The sequence below is a fragment of the Peromyscus maniculatus genome, chromosome 23 (assembly GCF_049852395.1).
Source record: "Peromyscus maniculatus bairdii isolate BWxNUB_F1_BW_parent chromosome 23, HU_Pman_BW_mat_3.1, whole genome shotgun sequence".
NCBI classification, from domain to species: domain Eukaryota; kingdom Metazoa; phylum Chordata; class Mammalia; order Rodentia; family Cricetidae; genus Peromyscus; species Peromyscus maniculatus.
Window position 1 is genome coordinate 2,174,668 of NC_134874.1, and position 7,022 is coordinate 2,181,689.

Genomic DNA, 7,022 nt, shown 5'->3' on the forward strand with positions numbered 1-7,022 from the left:
AAGGACAGACGTTTGAGCCCATTACAGAGGACTCGAAACTCGGAGCCCTGCAGGTCACCCAGGCACACTGGGCTGCAGTCGTAGGCTTCTGCCCATCAGCACATGGGGTACTAGGGAGCTACTGAAAGTCTTTGAGAATTGGAGCAGCATGGCCAGAAGGAGGGGACTGGAAACCAAAGGCCTTTAGAATTCCCATGCACGCCTCCCTTTTCTCATCCTTCCCTCCAGCAGACTCAAGGAGGGCCTCCTGTGAGCATGGCCCCACACTAGGTGCCCAGGCTAAGTGCCCCACCCCTGGGCAGGGGTGGTGAGCCACAGCAGTTGAGCCTGAACTGGGAAAATCCTCCCCACAGGGTGTCAAACAGACACCTGCCAGTTCTCACACTGATGGAAAAGTCTCTGGAAAAAGAAAAAAAAAAAAACTGGATTATATTCATTCTCTTAACCTCCCCCACCCAGGACATAAATTGTCTCTGTTTATAACGCTTCTGGCATTTCGTACATTTTGCCAAGTGACATAAAATGACAATAGATTTAGGACCCACCAGCAGAAAAGTACCTAAAACGCCACATGTCACCGATCCTGACAGTTCTAAAAGTAAAAGTTGGAAGCGGTTCAGGAGACATAAATTAAAATAAAAATATAGACTTTGTCCTTGAGAGAGAATCAGCTAAAATTAAACCTAAGCGTGGGTGAATGTCCAGGAATAGGTGGGAGAGACATCGGGGATGCCTCATTCAGAAAGAGTCACCGACAGGAGAGGGAAAGACAGGAAGACGGAAGGAGCCCTGGACAGGCCTCCACAAAAGGAAACACTTCATGCACATGCTACATGCCTTCACCTGCCTGTGAGTGTTCAGATGAAATCGGAATACATCTAAGATTCAGGTATTCATCAGATATTCAGATCCACTGTAGCTTCCGAGGCCCGAGGCGACTGTGTTGGACAAAACTTCTAGAACCGTCTAGAAGGTTCTGTTTGAACAGCTCTTAAAGCAGAAAGCATCCGTATGGTCCATTAGGTGAGTGCTTAGTAGCTGCTCATGTAGCTAGAAATCTCCTTTCTCTTCTTTGCTTACAAGCTTCTGGGGCTCCCAAAGCCTGCCAGGTCTAATTCCAGGGAGAACCTGAGACCCTCAGTCATTGCCTCTTCCATCCGGCTTAGCCCCGTCTGCTTCCCCAGGCCCTGTTCTTGAACATGCTATCGACCACTTGAGATGCTTGCCTGTGTCTGCCTTAGATCTCCCTCCCTGGGGGAACCCACCCCAGTATTTCCCTCCCACACAGCTTCTAACACAGGGTCTGTTGTTGGTGATAAGAGATCTAGAAAAAAACTAAAGCCAGGCTGGAGCCTGCTCTCCAGCCCTGGCCAGGGTATGCGCATCTCTCCTTCACTCATTCCACTTTGGTTGGGTGCCTGCTGTTTTCAAGCAGGCCCTTGCCCAGCTGGACACAGGCCTCTAAGAGTCGGGCCCTCTATTAGGAGATTCACTCTCTGAAAGGCAAAGACACTTGCTCCCAGGACCTGCTGCATCCCTTGGAATCTCCACACAGCTGAGCAAAAGCCCCTTGGCCACATGATGGAGACACAGGGACACCTGGAAATGTCCCAAGAGGGGGTCAGGGGCTTGTCTCAGAGGCAACTGACAGAGAGAGCAGAGTAAGGCCAGCGCTCAAATCCTTGGATGAGATGGAGCTTGGGAAAGAAAAAGGGGGACCCGGGGGATGATGGGGTCCAGAGGGTGGTGGGGACAATCCTCCAGGATGACCATGTAGGCTAGCTAAGGAGGTGGGGGCCCACACTGAGGACAGCAGAGAGCCCCCAAGGTTTCAGCCAAAGGGACCCTGACCCCAGAAGTAGTTTGGGACCCTGTGGGCTCTGAGCCTCAGAGGTGGTGAGCACAGCATGGGCTGCTGAGGGTGGATGATGCCAATGGCACAGGGGTGAGGGAGGGGCCTTGTCCTGCCCCCTTTGGCTGGGCTGCTTAGGCATCTTCCCCGCCTCCCCTCCCCCTCCTGCCAGCCAGCAGCCTCCTGGCTTGTGCAATTCTCCAGGAACATTATGTAAATGGACTTTATGCAAATCTGTCCTCTCTCCCAGCTCACAGGCTCCACTTGTGAACCCTAATTAACTTGCCAAAGCCTAATGCTGCCTGCTCTCCACCAGCCCAGCCCAGCCCAGCCCCCAGTAGCACCCCAACATCCTGGTGGCCCAACCACACAGTTCTAACCCTTCCTGCATTTCCAGGCTGGGGTGGCACCTGCCCACAGCACGCTGTGAGCCTCAGGAGAAGGTTCACATTCCAGCTAGCTGATGCTGGAATGCCACAGGCAGAGAATGAACGTCTTGTTTCTCTCCCTTTTCCCACTTTCTTTTTGCTCTGCTAGAACCCAAAGCCAGCCTCAAGAAGGTTGACCAGATGTCTCTCTCCTGCGTTTCAGCCGCAGCCTGCAAGGAGAGTAGCTTCCTTAGCAGATTACACGCCACCCCCACCCCCACCCCCACCCCCGCCCAGCCTGGCCTCTGCTCAGCGCCCGTGGTCCCCCACACTCAGGTTACAAGCATCTTGACAGTCTTGTGCTTGCTCACACTCAAGTTCAGAACAAAGTAAAGTAAAATAAAGGCTTTTCTGAGAAACCGGGAGTTGTCTCCGGCACCACACAGAAACCACTAGCTGTCTCCCCCACGGCAGAAGCAGGGGGAGGGCTGTGGAGCCCAGGGATGGAGCAGGCCCTGTGTTTAGGGCTTGATGTTGTAAACACGCTCTATGCTAGGATGAGTTCTGACTGTGGAGCCAGAACACACAGGATCATCCATTTGTTCATTCATTCAATCATCATTCATGCAGGAAGCGTTTATTGTTGATGGTTTCTGGTCCACACGAGGTCCCTGAAGACATCTCTGCTGGTACAGGTGGGTAATGAACTCGTCACTTTGAAAGACCAAAATCCCCAGATGTAAGCAGTCTTCTGATGCTACATTGTCTCCCTCCATGCATCTGAATTGAGAAAAAGAAAAAAAAAAAAAAGATCTACACTGGGAACCTCCAAATTCACCTTGTCCCTTGGTCCTCGTATCTGTACATGAGAAACAGACAGGTTGTCACTTAGAGAGAAGGGCCCTTCATCCTGACCTTCCCAGGGACAGGGTTTGTGACACAGAACCCATGTAAGATGCCAGGCTGTTGGCACAGCTTGCAATCCCAGCACCAAAGAGGCAGAGACGGGAGGATCCCTGAGGCTCAGAGGCCGGCCTGCCTGGTCAGCACACCCCAGGTCCTAATGGAAGACCCTGTCTCAAAGTAACCAAGGTGGATGGCACCTGAAGAACCACATGCAAGGTTGACATCTGGCCTCCACATACCTGCCCACATGTGCATACTCATCCACATACACATGAACACACACACACACACACACACACATCTTAGCACCTTGTAAGTCACGTAGGTTGAGACTCAAATCCTGAATAAAGAACACAGACATACATAATGGCAGCCCCACTTGGTGACAGAGTACTCTTCTTAATCAGCTAATTAAAAATTACCTTCCCAGTCTCTCCATTAAGTGTCCACTTCAACTGAAGAAATGCTGTCATCAGGCTGGACTGTGGGGCATTTTCTTAAGTAGTGATTAATGGGGGAGGGCCCAGCCCATTATGGGTGGGGCCATCCACAGGCTGGTAGTCCTGGGTTCTATAAGAAAACAGGCTGAGCAAGCCATGGGGAGCAAGCCAGTAAGCAGCACCCCTCCATGGCCTCTGCATCAGTGCCTGCCTCCAGGCTCCCGCCTTTCCATGGTGATGGACTGAGGTGTGGAGCTGAGGGAGACAAACCCTCTCCTCCAAAAGTTGCTTTTGGTCATGGTTTTCATCATAGCAACAGAAAGCAACCGGGATAGAAAAGACTTAAAAATAAACATTATGAGGCTGGGGAATGGCTCTGTCAGTCATGTGTCTGAACCCTAGAGCAGGAAGGGCGGAGACGGTCATTTCTGTCCTGGTTGTTTTCTGTTGCTGTGATGAAAGCCGTGAATGAAAGCAACTTTCGGAGGAGAGGCTTTGTCTCCCTCGGAGTTCCATGTCTCAGTCCATCATCATGGAAAGGCAGGAACCTGGAGGCAGGAGCTGATGCAGAGGCCATGGAGGGGTGCTGCTTACTGCCTGCTCCTCATGGCTTGCTCAGCCTGCTTTCTTATAGAAACCAGGACCTCCAGCCCAGGGATGGCTCCACTCACCATGGGCTGGGCCCTCCCCATCAATCTCAGAGCTGCCTGGCCAGCAAGTCTAGCCAATCAGTAAGCACCCCTCTCCAAAGATAAAGTGGCAGAAGACACCCAAAGTCAACCTCTGGCTTCCATATGCACACCCACACACACTCATACATGCACGTACACACACTCACACACATGCACACACACACACACACAAACACACCTACACACACTTACACACATATACACATACATACACACATACTCATATATGCACACACACTCACATACACACACATACACATTCATACACACACATACACATTCATACACACACATATACATCTACACACGTACACAGTCATACATGCATACGCACACATTTATACATATGTATAAACATACACACACACACTTATATGCACACTCATGCACACATTCATACATGCACATACATTCACACACATATACATACTCATATATGCATACTCATACACTCACACACACACTCTCACATATACACATACATTCATACACATACACACACAAACACACCTACACACACATATACATGCACACTCACACATACACAATCACACACACACACATTCACACACACACACACACATACACTCTACTCACACAATGTTATGTCCTTATTTTTGGTCAATAAGATAAATAACAATAAAGTTTTAAAGAGGTGGGGACTGGATACCTGGTGACAAATCGCCGTCTCTGGAGCATCCCACAAGCTCTGCTGTCCAGTGACACCTGTGTCCACGTGTCCTACACTCTCACTTCAGGGCAGACTAACCCCAGCGCTGTCCCTGATGAGCGGGAACTCCCAGGGCACAGGTGAAGCAGCGCACTTCCCACAGACCCTCCTCCCCCGCTTTGAGACTTCCATCCGAGGGCGGTCCAACGGTCCAACGTCTCCACCAGGCCAGCACCACCCTTCTTCCCGGACAGCTGCCCATCCCATGCCGAGAACTGCTCAGTCCTGCTGTGTGAGCCCGCCTTCCCACAGCACTTCCTGTAGACCCCTCGCTGCGATAAGACCTGTGTGCTAAGAGCGATTCTGAAGTCTGATGGATGGGCAATGCCAGAGCATGCCTTATTAACTAGTGATGTCTGCCGTGGAACTAGGGAACGGCCCATGCAGGAAGGCATGTTTGCAGATCCAGAGCTCGCGAGCCTTCTTCTCCATCATGTGGGATCATCAAAGTGTGAGGTGCAGAGAAGAGAGGCTACATACCAGGGGGGCACAGGATCAGAACGAGAATTAGTACCCCTGGCTCCATGGATCGCCCCTCCCGTCAGGGTAAGACCCGGGGTATCTACGCTCCGGAGCTACAGCTGGCAGCTGTTAACACTTGCCTACACCACCGGCTCCCAAGGGCGCACCGTGACTGCACACCAGGGAAGTACGAGATAGAGAGAAATAACTTAAGGCACAAAACCCAGGAGGTGACCTGGCCCACGGGAAGTGAGAACACCAACATGAAGCCAAGAGTCCTCACGGTCCCTAACAACCCTGTCCTCCGCGGTTACTAGGCAAACCAGTGGCCCAAGCAAAGAGGAGACTAGGGACTCAGGTATTCAGACATAGAAATTCAAGTCTCAGGATGGAAATCCTTCTGGGAACCACAAGTCCCTCACGGCTCACCCCAACACAGCCACGCTTCCCAAAGATGGGCCACCAAGCAGGCTCAAGACCTCGGACTCTTGGACTACCTCTCCATGAAAATGGCAGTGGTCCGAGAATTAAGGTAGCTGATGAGAGCCACGCTTCTACATGACCCCTTCCTCTTGTGCAGTGTTGAGAGTCCAGAACTCAGCCACCAAGTTTCCCTCAGACGTCTCTATCCCCAGACAGGGTATCCTGTCTGCATGGTTTACGGCAGTCATTTGGGAAGAGGTCCCCAAAACTCCACAGCCTGACCCAGCCTCGTTCACCTGTCTCTCACCATCTCCCTTCAGACATGCAAGACCTCACTTACCTCCCATACCATCACCCCCCAAGTCCTTTCTCTGGTTGTCACGCCTGCACCCTCTGCACCACGGGAAGCGGCTTCACAGCTCACCCTGTCTCCAGGTCCGAGTCCTGGCTCACCTTTCTCTCCTTGTGACATGTTCTACTCTGTCAAATGGTGCCCAGTGTAAGTCTCTCTTCCAGTCATGACTCCCAGCCTGAGCCACCTGCCTCACCATACCTGTCCCCTAAGATGGCTTCTGCAGCAGCTGGCTGATCACTGTGAGCATAGCACTTTGCCCGGATCTCAACCTGGGCAGTCTGTATTAGCTGAACCCTCTTACCCTGCTGCTGATGGCTCCCTGCACTTCCCACACATCGAACCTTCTGGCCTTCGTCTCCCCTTCTTTCTACCTACAGGAAGAGGTCTCTGCCTCCACTCTGCAGGGCATGGACATTGCCCTCCTCCTCGTTAAAGGGTCCCCAGTGCCTTGCTCAATGAACATCTCAAGCCACACGGCAGCAGACCCCAGGGGCAGCAGGGCAGTTGTTGGGCCCTGAGCTGTGGCTGGCCTCCTGGAGGAACTCTCACTGATCAGGGCAGAGTTCCATCAGGACACGCCTGTGATTCCTACATCATCTGCTCAATTGTCTGTCATGGGTAGCTGTTCCAGCTTTGACCTGAAAGTACTACCCCCAGTGAGGCTTCGGGTAACTGTCAGGCCTACCTATGATTGGCCCCTGAGGTGGGGGCGGGAGGCAACTATGTGGAGTTGCCTTAATAAATCCTCCACTAATTGTCAATGACCCACCACGGTGTTGACTGACTCCCAGTGA

At 52.0% G+C, this 7,022-nt stretch overlaps 1 long non-coding RNA gene across 2 annotated transcripts; it reads right to left on the minus strand.

Annotated features, from left to right (window-relative positions):
- Positions 1-2,851: 2,851 nt before the first annotated feature.
- Positions 2,852-6,746, minus strand: LOC121825431 (uncharacterized). 2 transcript variants are annotated; one of them, XR_013047645.1, is made up of 4 exons: positions 6,530-6,746; positions 4,929-5,460; positions 3,549-3,608; positions 2,852-3,000 (listed from the first exon to the last, which is right to left on the minus strand). It is a non-coding gene; the product is annotated as an uncharacterized LOC121825431 (long non-coding RNA). The 2 variants fall into 2 exon arrangements; XR_006067707.2 differs by lacking the exon at positions 3,549-3,608.
- Between the last annotated feature and the right edge of the window lie 276 nt (positions 6,747-7,022).